At 41.1% G+C, this 13,110-nt stretch overlaps 2 pseudogenes; both read left to right on the plus strand.

The window, feature by feature from the left end:
• Positions 1-10,762: 10,762 nt before the first annotated feature.
• LOC149157465 (5.8S ribosomal RNA) lies at positions 10,763-10,916 on the plus strand (annotated as a pseudogene).
• A 246-nt stretch (positions 10,917-11,162) lies between these two features.
• On the plus strand, positions 11,163-12,764 carry LOC149157466 (25S ribosomal RNA; annotated as a pseudogene).
• Positions 12,765-13,110: the final 346 nt, after the last annotated feature.

Raw genomic sequence — 13,110 nt, forward strand, 5'->3', positions numbered from 1 at the left:
GACTAACTAGTTGAAATTGGATTTGACCCGTTTCTTTTCTGCTTCGACGACCAAAGCAGCAAGATGAAGAGTCTCATCCAGTCGTTCTAAATATAAGAGGTGTTCCTCTTGAGGTGATGTTTAGGGGAGGAGTTCAACAACTAACTTGAGTAAAGGAATCTCACATTCGATCAGTAATGTTGCTTCCAGACCATAGACCAGATGGAATGGTGTGAAACCAGTTGTGTATTTGGTTGAAGTTCGGTAGGCTCATAGAGCTAAAAAGAGCATGACATGCCAATTTTACTTATGCATCCTAATATTATGTTGGAGCATTGTGACTAAGAACCTATTCACAGCTTCAACTTGGTCGTTGACCTGAGGGTAATATGGGGTCAAGCCATCATGGTGCAAGCCCAATGTAGATGCCATCTCTGCCATCATGTAATCTCTGAAATGGGATCCATGGTCTATGACAATGGCTTGGGGTACGTTGAACATGGAAATAACATGGTTAAAAGGGAATTGAGTTACTGTCTTACCATCTACAGAATATGTAGGCATCGCTTCAGCCCATTTAGTGAAATAATCCACAACGATGATAATATAGGCATGCCCTCCAGCTGAACTAGGGTTACATGTCATATAATCAATTACCCATTTGGAAAAGGGACAAATGGTAATGATAGGGTGTAGGTGAGCGGGTGGGTTGCGCATCTTGCATTGGTGAATTTGGCATTGGTGGCACTTACAGATAGTGAGAATGCAGTCCTTAAATGTAGACCACCATAAATAGCCAACACCAAGTACTTTTTGAGTTGTAGCGTAACCATACATATGCCAACCACATGCCCTGGAATGGCAATCATTGATAGATCTTTCAGCTTCCTCGATCGTAAGGCATCGATGAAGAATTGAATTGACAACAACACAATATAAAGTATCACCAATAATATGGTAGGGTTGGGAATGATTCTGAATCCTTCAATGATCATCCATGGTTAATGCAGACCGAAATGTGGACATTTGGAGATACACGATGATATCACCGTACCATGGATCAAGGGTGCTAATCAGGAAAAGGGTCTCATCTGGTAGTTTTTCATCTGCACTAATAGGGAGAGCCTTAGAGGGATGGCAACAAATCAATTCAGCGAAAACAAGTGACTTCTTAGATTTGGCCGTAGTGAACACCAAATTGAATTGTTTCAGGATAATGATCCATTTAGAATACTTGCTCCCCAACAACTAACGAGTTAGGATATAGGTCATAGGGGTGCAATCAGAATTTAGTGTAGTCGTACATAAAAGGATATAGTGCCAAAAGCATTGAACAACTTGAACGGAAGCCAAAGCCAACTTCTCCACATGTGCATAATGTGTTTCATTGTCGAGGAGATTCCAAATAAGGTAGTATATTACATGTTCGCTCCTTTCGTCGTCGTCTTGGACCAAAACCATAGAAATGGTGCTAAGGGCTACGGTTAGGTAAAGGAAGAATTTCGATAATAGTCCAGTGGATGCAATAGAGGAGAATTTATGAGGATGGCTTTAAGATAATGAAAATATTTTTGGACCACCTCATCCCATGCAAATGACATTACTTGTTTGAGCAACCAGATAAATATTGTGGCTAGCCTGACATAGATAGGTATAAAACAACAAAGAAATTTGGCCTTTCCTTGCATGCTCTGGAGTTGGTGTAGTGAGGATGGAGGGGCTAAATTTACAATGGCCTTGACTTTCAGTGGATCCAGGCGAATACTATCCTTGGAAATGATCATGCTGAGGGGTCATCCTGATTCCATGCAGAAAACAAATTTGTGTGTATTTAGCCGGATGTTATAGTGTCTGCAGTGTAGAAAAATATGTCGAAGATGGTCTGGGTGATCTTGGCGCTTATGAGAATGGGCAAGAAGGTCATCCCAGTAAAGCTAGACGTTGTTACGAATATCATGAAACACGTAGGTCATTGCCCGTTGAAGCATGGCTCCAACATTTTTTAGGCCGAAAGGGAGATTCTTGTACATGAACGTACCCCATGGGTAGATAAAGGCTATATTTTCTTGATCGGTCAGTGTGATATTAATCTAGTTATAACCAGAAAAACCATCCATAAAGGGAAAGATCTCACTCCTGGCACATTCATCAAATATTTGATCAATGATGGGAGTAGGATAGTTTTCTTTAGGAAAAGCACGATTAAGATCTCGATAATCCACGCAAACACGAATCGTGCCTCGTTTTTTAGTCACCGGGAAAATATTAGACACCCAGTTTGTAAGGGGAATGGGATAGATGAACACAGCCTTGAGAAGATTTTCAACTTCACCCTTAGTGACAACGGCCTTCATAGGGTGCATCGAGCGAAGCCGTTGGTGAACAGGCTCCGCATGTGCCACAATGCTAGGATCAATGCCAAGAATTTCTTCGAAATACCATGCAAACACATCAAAGAATTCCTAAAATAGATGAGTATATGTCTTGATCTCATCCAGAGAACAAGATACCCCAATATGAACGTGTTTAATGATACCAGGTTTGATAGAAATATCAATCACTATCGTTTGGGTAATATTACCCTGATTTCCTTCCAACCATACTTCATGAGTAATAGTCGGTGGTGGAAATGGAGAAGAGGACTCTTTGAAAGTGGTAGACATGACCGTCGGGTGAGGTAGGAACGAGGAACAATGATGAGTATTGACCAATGATGGTTCCTTGAGAGACATTATTTCCATGATACCTTCATCACCGTGGAAGGTCTCGCCTAGGGGATCAGACGATTCTGAAGTGCTAAGCCAGGGGGATTGAGAGTACATATCGTGAGAGATCTTCGACATATGATAATCAAACGATGCAGAGTTTGAAGCCAAAACAATTTCCACATAATTGACTTCAATGGGACTAAGAGGCATAACCTCACCCCAAGTATCAAAAACATTTGGAGTAGGTATGACCCAGGGATCAAATATCACCAAGATCATGTTGACAGAGGCAATGTGAGGAGGTGGGAGTGGAAAAATTCTCATTAAGGCAGAATCTTTGAAAAGACCTGCCCCCACACTCTCATAGGGAGCACCAGAGTGCTTGACATATGGGACATTGCCATCCGAGGAGGAAGAGGCAAAGAAAGACAGCTGATCGATAGTGAAAATTTTCCCTTGATGGGGAAAATGGATCACATGAAACAAAGAGGAGACCATGGCATGCATGGCATGAGTCCATCTTCGACCGAGTAGAATATTATAATTGAGATTGGTGTCAACAATTTCTACGTCGACTTGCACTGTCTTCCCTTCTAGTGTGATGGTAAGGTTAGGCAAGACACCAAATGGTCGTGAATCATACCCATCAAAAGCTTCCAAAGTGTTTGGAGACTGGTTCAGTGCAAGGGAACCAATAGCCTTCCAACATGCAGTTGACATGATGCTGGTGGAATCACCTTCATCGATGATAGTGCAATGGATGGTCTTCTCATTGATGATTACCTTAATAAGAAAGGTAATCTGATGAGGGAGCCATGGAACATGGTTCTCCAGATCGAAACATATCAAATTGGAATCGGTGGGATCGATGCCCTCTATAGTTGATAAGAAAGATTTCCGCTGTGATGGGCAGCTTTGGAGTACCTCGAGAGTCGACATGGATGACGATGCTTGAGCCAAATCCTCAACAATATTGTAGTGTTGAGCAGCTCGGGTGTTGGGATTACATGATGATTTTCACAACACATCTCAAGAGGGTGGCCACGTAGTGGAATCATTGTTAGTGCACTCAATTTGTAGAGGGCCAAAACTCAGGATAGAAGAAGAAGGTGAAACTTATTTCTCTTTCCTAAATACCGAAGCTAGCATTTGATAGTTTTTCGATCGGGCAACCACATTAATGGTCATGCTCATCATGAACATTTGAGACCCGAAGGAAGAAGATAACGGTTGGTCTACCATTTGGGTTTGTTGAGATGGAAATGGCTCTTTGAGGAAAGTAGAGGTCCATTTGAGCAGGATACTAACTTCAGATCATCGAGGAAAATCCTTAGTGTAGTGATCCTCCTCGAAAATGAGGTAGGGATACTTAGGTTACCGTTGCAAAGATTTGCCAACAAATGATTTAGGAGGACCCTATTTTGGGGCATCAGCATTAACTTTTCCTTTGCCTTTCTTTTTTCCTTTCGAGGATTTGTCTGCTGTGGTAGACTGGACATCGTGGACCTCTGAGGTTTTACCAGGGCTAGGTGGATTCCAAGATGAACTATTAGGAGTAGTGTTCGAGACCAACTTCTATTTGGAAGAAGTTTTAGTAGGGGTCTAGGATATCGAACCAATAACTCCATCAACAAGAGGAACAACTAGTGACTTTGATGTTGCGAGATCAGATGATGGCCACAAAGCTTTAGGTAATAATCCGTATAAAGTGCCAGACTAAGATTAAACTAGATCCAGGTACTGGGCGCGAGCGATGGCCTACTCTTCAGTAACACATCCACCCATAGCTATATCGTGAGCAATTGGGGCTACACATGATTTGGTAAACCATTCAATGAGCAACTAATCAGCTATCTCAAATTTGATCAGGAGACGTCTACATCTCCATTCATGGATGTAATTAGATATGTGTGTCGCAGTATCTTGCTTAAGTGATGTGAGAAAATATGTGTCAGTTTCATAGTGAACTAACAACTGAAAATGTGCGAGGAAAGGCAAGGCTAAAGAGTTAAAGTCATGGTAAGTACTTCGAGGAATCTTGATGTACCATTTCACTGCAGCACGCACAGGGTTCATTGGAAAGGATGAAGATGAATGGAGTCGTCCACGTACAAGTCTCACGAGCACCAGAGGTGATATGCCATCACATGTGCATGAGGATCTTCTTTAGATTTTCCATAAAACTTTGGGAAACCACCTAGTATCATGGATGGCATTGGAGGATAGTACGATGAATGAAGGATCGGATCATTCGTAGGGCACGATACATCTGGCAACTCAAGTGTAGCCAAGAAAGGTAATTGAGTGTTAAAAGGCATGGGAGATCGATAAGCGGGCCCATAGGGAGGAGCCCATCCTTGCTAGTAATGATTTTGGCCCCAGAGTGGGGAATTCTGACCATATGGCATCTGAGGCATTCCCCATTGCTGATTACCTTGACCATAGGGAATATTTTGACCTTGAATACCTTGAAACTATCTAGGCATAGGTTCTTAATAAGCAACGTATGGGTTAAAAGGTTGTTGAGCCTGTTGACCTTGGACATATGGATATGGGACCTATTGTCCTTGAAGATAGGGTTGATGAACCTATTGTCCCTGAATAAGAGGATTTTGGACCTGCAGTCCTTGGGCATAAGGTTGATAAACTTATTTCCCTTGGACGTAGGGATTTGTACCTGGTGCCCTTGGCTGACATGATTCTTAACCTGTTGACCTAGGACAAGAGGGTTTTGAGCTTGTTGCTATAGGACTTGGCCTTTACCTTGCCCCTACACGGGTTGACCTTGTTGATATGTATATGAGGGTTTATGCTGCCCTAGTTGGTTTTTTTGTTACAAGGGTTGACCTTGCAGTTGCAAAATTTGTCCCTGGGGTTACAGAGGTTGGCCTTGTGAGGGTATGGGATGAGAGATGTGTAGAGCATATTGCATCTGCTACTGTGCGACTTGCTGTAGCTATTGTAAGGATTGACCTTGCGGTTATTGTAGGTGACCTTTCTGTGGGATAATTTTCCCTTGCTATTGTGCAAATAACCCTTGCTGCAATAGAGGTTTCCCTTGTGGTAACAAAGGATGCCCTAGTTGTTGTAAAGGTTGTACTTATTGTTTCAAGGGTACTTAAACGGTGCCCAAGAAATTACCAAACTGAATTTGACCATAGCCAGGCTAGATGTACTACCCAGATTGGAGGGTGTAAGGTTAATTAACCAATCCTTGAGAACCATATGGAACGTAAGGATTTTGGTATTGTACCTAAGCCCCATAGGGTTGCTGATACTGAAAATTTCTTGATCCAGACAGAAAAAAGGGATTATGAACCTGTTGGTAATGGAAATTGCTTGATCTAGTAGGATCAAAAGGGTTATAAATAATACTAGAAGAGGGTTGGTTTGTACCAAGCATGTGAGCTTGGGAGCCACTCACATTAGTGGCACCTAACACCATAGAAAAATTTAGGTTCTACCCCCCAGGCAGTGACACAATATATCCACTAACTAATGGGACAAAGGAACTAACAAATACAATCTTTGAAACTTCCAGTTGGGACTAATGTGTAACTAGGATCGATGATACAAGAGTATTCAGAATGGTAGGTTGCACCAGGATTGAAGTAACAACCTATTGGGAATTCATGTTTGTGATGAACAAAATTGGTGTAGGCCTAATGCCTGATGCCCATACAGGATTATGGTAAAGTGATGAGGCACTAGGTGTGCCTGAAACTAAGTTCCCCAAAGACACATAGTTGGGTGGAAAACTGGTGGGAATACCATCCAAAAACTGGAAACCCTCGGGAGGAGACTGTAATTGCAATTCTTCCCCCTCAAGAGTGTGTGGAGTAGAAACCTCAGACTAATCTAAAGATGTGACTAGAGCATCGCCTTCGGGTTCCATGTCTTAAAACAAACAACGACGAATTGCAAAACGTGTATTGGGGGATAGTTCCAAAGGAAAACTTGGCTAGTTGTACAGGCTATAAGGATGTTGCGATGATATCTCAACAACATCAAACAAAGTGTTCGAAGGATAGATAATCAGTACAAGCTGGTAGTCAGTGTTCAGCGAGTTCTCTGGAGTTTGAATGGGGTTGTCCAAAGATTCAGGGCCAAGATCAGTATATGACCCTATATAGAAAGTAGGCGGAGGATGAGATGACAATGGTTGAACACTCAAAACAATTACAAGTTCAAAATTTTGGTCCTCGAGTGACTCTGATAACTCAGGAAATGGCTCCTCATACAATCTTTCAAATAGAGGAGAGGAAGAGGAATTTGGTGAACTAGATGGTTCAGCCACGATGACCTTGTCTTAGTCAACAAAAAAAATAACTTCAAGGCTTTAAAATTCACTTTTAAGGGAACTCACGATTTGGTCATAAAGACTAATAGGATGTTTTGGACCATGGGCAATCTATTATTAAGACTCATAAAAGACTAATGTTATTTCATTTTTCAAGAGTCGAGAAAGAGGCAAAGATGACTCTATCACTTTCCATTGGAAATGAGTTCGAAAGGACAAGTGCTCAAATGATCTTTTAAGTTTAATGATTCAAAAATATCAAATGATTGCTCCAGATGATCTAGGTAAATAGGATTACCAGGCAATCGTGAACTACAGAATACCTCCTAGCGAACCAAGAAGTACAAGGAGGCAATCTCCCTGAATTTTTTGTTCGGTGTATCACATTCACAAGGTAGCCGACTCGGCTTCCTAAGGCTAAAATGATTTCAACCTAGTGGGGTTTTCCATTATATGCTTGATGGTACGAGGAGCACAAATCCATACTAGTACAGTCTAATGTCGAAGCTAATGACAACTGCTAGGTTTAAAGATGTTGGAACATGTCTCTAGCCTTGACCTTCTAGATATGATCGTTAATGTCAAATGCGCATTAGGTTAATTGAATTCATTTTAAATTTGATCTTGAGTTAAGTTTAAATTTTCACGTCTTAGTGATGCTACTCGAAAAACATTAAATGCAACTAAATGAGACAAGACCCTTTCAATTCAATGAAATGATTACACTAGAGATGGTAGAAACTACTCAATAAAATTCAAGCAACTAAGCAACTGAAAACGAAATGATCTTTTTCTGCCTTACTTTTCCAAAAAAATAAACTAATGAACAATGCATTCCAATTCCTAATTTCCTGACAAGCACTTATCTATTAGTCCTTTCAAAAAAACAATTCTCTTCCTTTTTCAAATGCTGATGCAATTCTCATCTTTTAAAAGATGCAAATTATCATAACATAATGATGCAACAAGCTAGAATTTCATAATTTTTCATGAAACAACGAAACAAACTTTTCACATACATTATTTTAGTGAAAAAGTTGTCAAGAAAATAAGCTCTTCAAATAGATTAAAACATGAAAATAGAAGTTCATTCAAATCAATGAAACACCAAATTTACCAAACATAACACCAACAATGTAATCTATGCTGGAAAAGAAGTGTTTAGACAAGTAAACAAAATTTTTTCAAACTTGTGCAAAAAGAGGTCAAAGTCATAAAAAAAGGACCAAAAACAAATGCAAAGGATAAAAACACCTACAACTCGACGTAGTGAGTTCACAAATTGATAAATGGGCAACCAACTAGATTCCCTAGTGTCACTGGCCACTCAATGACTCAATCAATCAAGTAGAAAGATGACAAGCCAACAATAAAACAACCAAATGAAAAGTAGATTTCTAATCAAGGAGAAAATGGTCCAAAAATCTTACGGGGTCAAAACCAAAAGAGCATAAAACACTAGCCAAGGTTGGGGTCAAGCCCTAATCATCAGTTACAGGCATAAGCATGACTTGCTAACTAACAACAAGCACCAGAGGTGGTCGGTGCGACTATTTCTCAGCAATTCGTGCTGGTCAACATGAATGTCATCGGATTAAGTGCGTTGGATGATGTAGGTAAGGGAAAATAAAAGAATTGAAAAACAGGGACCAAATTTTCTACTATGAATTTTAGACCTAGGCCAATAAGCGGGAGAAAAGAAATAGAACTAGAGGGAAAAAGTGGAACTAGAAAAGCTCTCACGAAATCATGAAATCCAAAACAAACAGGAGGATTGGAACCCCTAGTGGAGTGGCCAATGAGTGTTGAAGTAAAATTATAAGTGCGGATACGAACGAATTTCTCTAGCCTGATAATGGGTCTAGCCACAACAAATAAATTCTATTGAATATTTACATAGATTAGAATCAACCAAGAGGGCCTACCTCTTGGTCGCTTATCCTACTTAATGATGTCCTCGCTTGCTTTCTCCAGCAATCTCTCGCTTCCTTCTTCAAGCTCCTGAAACAAGTAAACAACAACAACATACAAACATAATAATAGGCAAATTTCAATTCAACCTACTTAAAAAGTCAAGAAACATTAAGACATGAATATGTAATATTACAAAACATGTAGAAAATAAATCAATAATTTCATATATTAATATCAAAGAGAGATTACAACCATTCGTCTTGACGTTGCAGTCTTCCTCTGACAAGACCCGGTTCCCACACACTTTTGCTAGCATTCTGTGATGGATTCAAACAATAATAGTTTTAAAGCTCTTCCCTTTAGGCTTCACTCCAAACAAAAAAAACACTTATCCCTCAGACAACTAGAGATGTACAACTAGTAATAGCTTGCTTGTCTACTCCAAACCAAAATAGCATCAAAACTTCGCAACTATAACAATCACACTAGTTTGTGCTTGGGAAGAAGGGAGCTTTATATAGCAAATATGGATGGGATATGGATCCTCTTCTCATGGGAGAAGGACTTATCCCTTGAGGTAGTTATATCATTATATGGGAAAGGAGCCCAAACTGTCATCCTCAACCCCATCTAGCCAAACCATTTACGAGACTTCTGTTACGGACCTTCTAGAGTTGGAAGCTTCGGTGCTAATTTAAAAAGTTTTCCATAACAGGACCAAAACGACTAGAACACAACTCAGTCACTCTAGTCAATCTGAGGAGTAGTGCTAATCTCTACACATCGACACGGGGAAGACAGAGGCCATTAGAACCGTCTTGTAAACTGGGAAAAACATAAGTTTCAGGGGAAATTGTGCGAAAGGGAAATGATTGGCTCATGAAGAGGGACACAATGACAGTTTATTCATGAAGGACAAGCATGCGGGTTTCACCTTATAGGTCCTCCAGGATCAGGGAACGAGGAGTGCAGGGACAGTGACAAAATGTTGTGTAACAATAACCACATTTGATATCTCTTTATCTCATCTTTTTTTTTCCCTTCTTCCTTTTGGCCACTAGCTTTATAGAGAGAAGGTGGCATTGTTGTGGATTGTTGTTCAGGAAGGACGAAATGTAGTGTGAGCTCCCAGGTGGCCACCCTAGTCCTTCTCAATGGTCATCCCCTGTAGTTCCCCCCTTTTTGTTAAGGCATGGGGTTGGGTAATCTTGTTCTCTATTTCAGCCTCCCCTTATGATCTGGTAGCCACATTTGATATTTCTTTCTTTCATGTTGTTTTCTTCCTTTATTCCTTTTGGCCCATAGCTTTATGGAGAAAAGGTGGGATTGTTGTGGATTGGTGTTCAAGAAGGAAGAAATACATTTTGAGCTCTCGGGGTGGCCACCCTAGTCCTTCTCGATTGTCGTCCCCTTCAATTCCCCCCTTTTTGTGAAGGCACGAGGCTTGGAAGGATTGTGATTTGTTTGAGACTCCTCATGTGAGTTAGTAGCCACGTTTGATCTCTATTTATTTCAACTTGTTTTCTTCTATTCTTCCTTTCGGTCCCTAGCTTTATAGAGAAAAGGAGGAACTGTTGTGGAATAGTGTTTGGGAAGGATTAAAAGTAGTGGGAGCTCCCAGGGTGGCCACCCTAGTCCGTATTGATTATTGTTCCATGCATATCCCCCATTTTTGGGAGGGCATGGGGCTCAGGAAGATTGTTCTTTATTTGAACCTCCCCCTTTGAGGGGTAGACACCGGTGTTTCTCTTTCTTTCATGTGTTTTTCTTCCTTTCCACATTTTGGTCCTTAGCATTACATTTGTCATGGGGGATTCCCCTATTCAGTGCTATGAAGGATCTGCTGATAATACGTGGAAATGACTCTCGGCAATGGATACCTTAGCTCTTGTTACAATGAAGAATGTAGTGAAATGTGATACTTAGTGTGAATTATAGAATCCCATTAATCATCGAGTTTTTGAATGAAATTTGCACCCTAGGCCTTGGTCGAGGCATTGTTTGTATGGGCATCACATCCCATTCAAACATGCTCCCTGTAATATGTTAGGGAGTAGCAGATATGGTCGTTTGTGCCCAATGTGGTGCGGTTGGCTTAAATACCTGAAGCGATGTTTCGTGGCATGCATTGGGTAGCAATGATATTGTCCCATTGGATGGGAAGTCAGTGTTCGATGATGCAGGATTTGTGTGGCAGCACTCAAACATGCTTTTCCCTCTCTTGTCCTCTGATCAGGTAGGGAAGATTTTGGTCCAACTTGCGACCTCAACACAGGCAAGAACACCCATTGAGTCTAAGCATATAATTAAGTAGAGGAAAAGAAACTTACAAGGATTCCCCTAGTAGCGGTGGGTGAACCAGGAAGAGCCCATCATGAAAATTGAGCGACAACATCACCTGAACTGTAGTTTGTAGAAGCATCCTCAGTGGTGGGCCTGAGCCAAGTCCCTTTGAAGCAGTCGCCTAAGAGGGTTATAACCCCGTTGGGCCGTGACCCTACTGCATCACGAGGCATTGTCGGCAAGTTAGGTTGTTTGGGAATGCAGCCCTAATTGGGTGGTAAATTTTGTCCAATGCTAAATATGAGTGACAGACTAATATTGAACAAGTACCGTGAGGGAAAGATGAAAAGGACTTTGAAAAGAGAGTTAAAGAGTGATTGAAATTGCCAGGAGGGAAGCTGATGGAGGTTGTCGATGTGTCTTGATCAAATGTGGAATGGCTCAGGCTAGTCTACCATTCGACTTGAGGTGCAAACCAACATGGGTTACTGCATCGTCACAAGGGTGGGAAAACTACTACCTATTGATTTGTCATTGCGGTGGTCGAGGAACAATGCATGTGCCCTTGTGGTGGGCCATGTGCACCTATGTGGTCGTGGTGTTGGTTGGCAGGATTTCCATTCAACCTGTCTTAAAACACAAACCAAGGAGTCTAACATGTGTGTGAGTTAGTGGTTTTGAAAATCTATGAGGCGTAAGGAAGTTGATGGTTAAGATCCCCTCTCTAGGGGGTGCATCGTCGACTAACCTTGAGCTTATGCAAAGGGTTCAAGTGTGAGTAGACCTGTTGGGACCCAAAATATGGTAAGCTATGCCTAAGGAGGGTGAATCCAGAGGAAAATCTGGTGGAGGCTCATAGCGAAACTAATGTGCAAATCGTTCATCTTACTTTGGTATAAGGGCGAAAGACTAATCGAACCATCTAGTAGATGGTTTGCTTCGAAGTTTCCCTTGGGATAGCTGGAGCTCAAGCGTGAGTTTTATCAAGTAAAGAAAATGATTAGTGGCATCAGGGGTGTAATTCCCTTGTCCTATTCTCAAACTTTAAATAGGTAAGAGGGTGTGGATGCTCCATTGAGTCGTGCCATGGAATTAAGAGCCCTAAGTGGGCCATTTTTGGTAAGTAGAATTGGTGATGTGGGATGAACCGAAAGTCAAGTTACAATGTCCAATTGCATGCTAACATAGATCCCACAAAGCGTGTTGGTTGATTAAGATAGTAGGACAGTGGTCACGGAAGTCAAAATCCACTAAGGAGTGTTTAACAACTCACCTATTGAATCAGCTATCCCCGAAAATGGATGGTGCTAAAGTGCACAACATTACTCGACCGTCAGAGCAATTTCCTAGCTTCAATGAGTTTGAGGACAGTGTTTTCGTTGAGAAAAATCAAGCATGAGCTTGGGTGGATCAGCCCCTGGTGGAGATCTTGGTGGTACTAGAAAATATTCAAATGAGAACTTTGAAGACTGAAGTGGGGAAAAGTTCCATGTGAACAACACTTAGACATGGTGTGGAGCTATAAAAAGGGTCTCTTTCACCTCTAATTACCTCACATTAATATGTCAATCCAGGAGCGTTTTGTTATTTCAAACAGTGTCTCAGTCTGAGGCTATCATTTGTCAGAGTAATGCTAGTAGTACAGCATTCAAAAATACAAGAGTAAATGGATGCTTGTTTATAACTAAGTTACTTCAAAGGAATAAATCACACACTTAGAAAACTCGGAAACTTATCAGTCAAGGGTTTGGCAGTGATAACCCATCCCTTTGGAAACTGATGGAAAGGAAATTAGAGCATGGACCACGGGTCTGGGAGCTAGACAGTAAATGCCGAGGCTCACTACAGCCACAGATCGTCTCTCACACCAAAACAACAAATACGAGTAAATAAAACTACAAATAGAAAAATGGAACAACAAATAAG

Source organism: Pinus tabuliformis, chromosome 5_2 (assembly GCF_031772625.1).
Source record: "Pinus tabuliformis cultivar Carrire ecotype Pingquan chromosome 5_2, CPIR1, whole genome shotgun sequence".
NCBI classification, from domain to species: Eukaryota; Viridiplantae; Streptophyta; class Pinopsida; order Pinales; family Pinaceae; genus Pinus; species Pinus tabuliformis.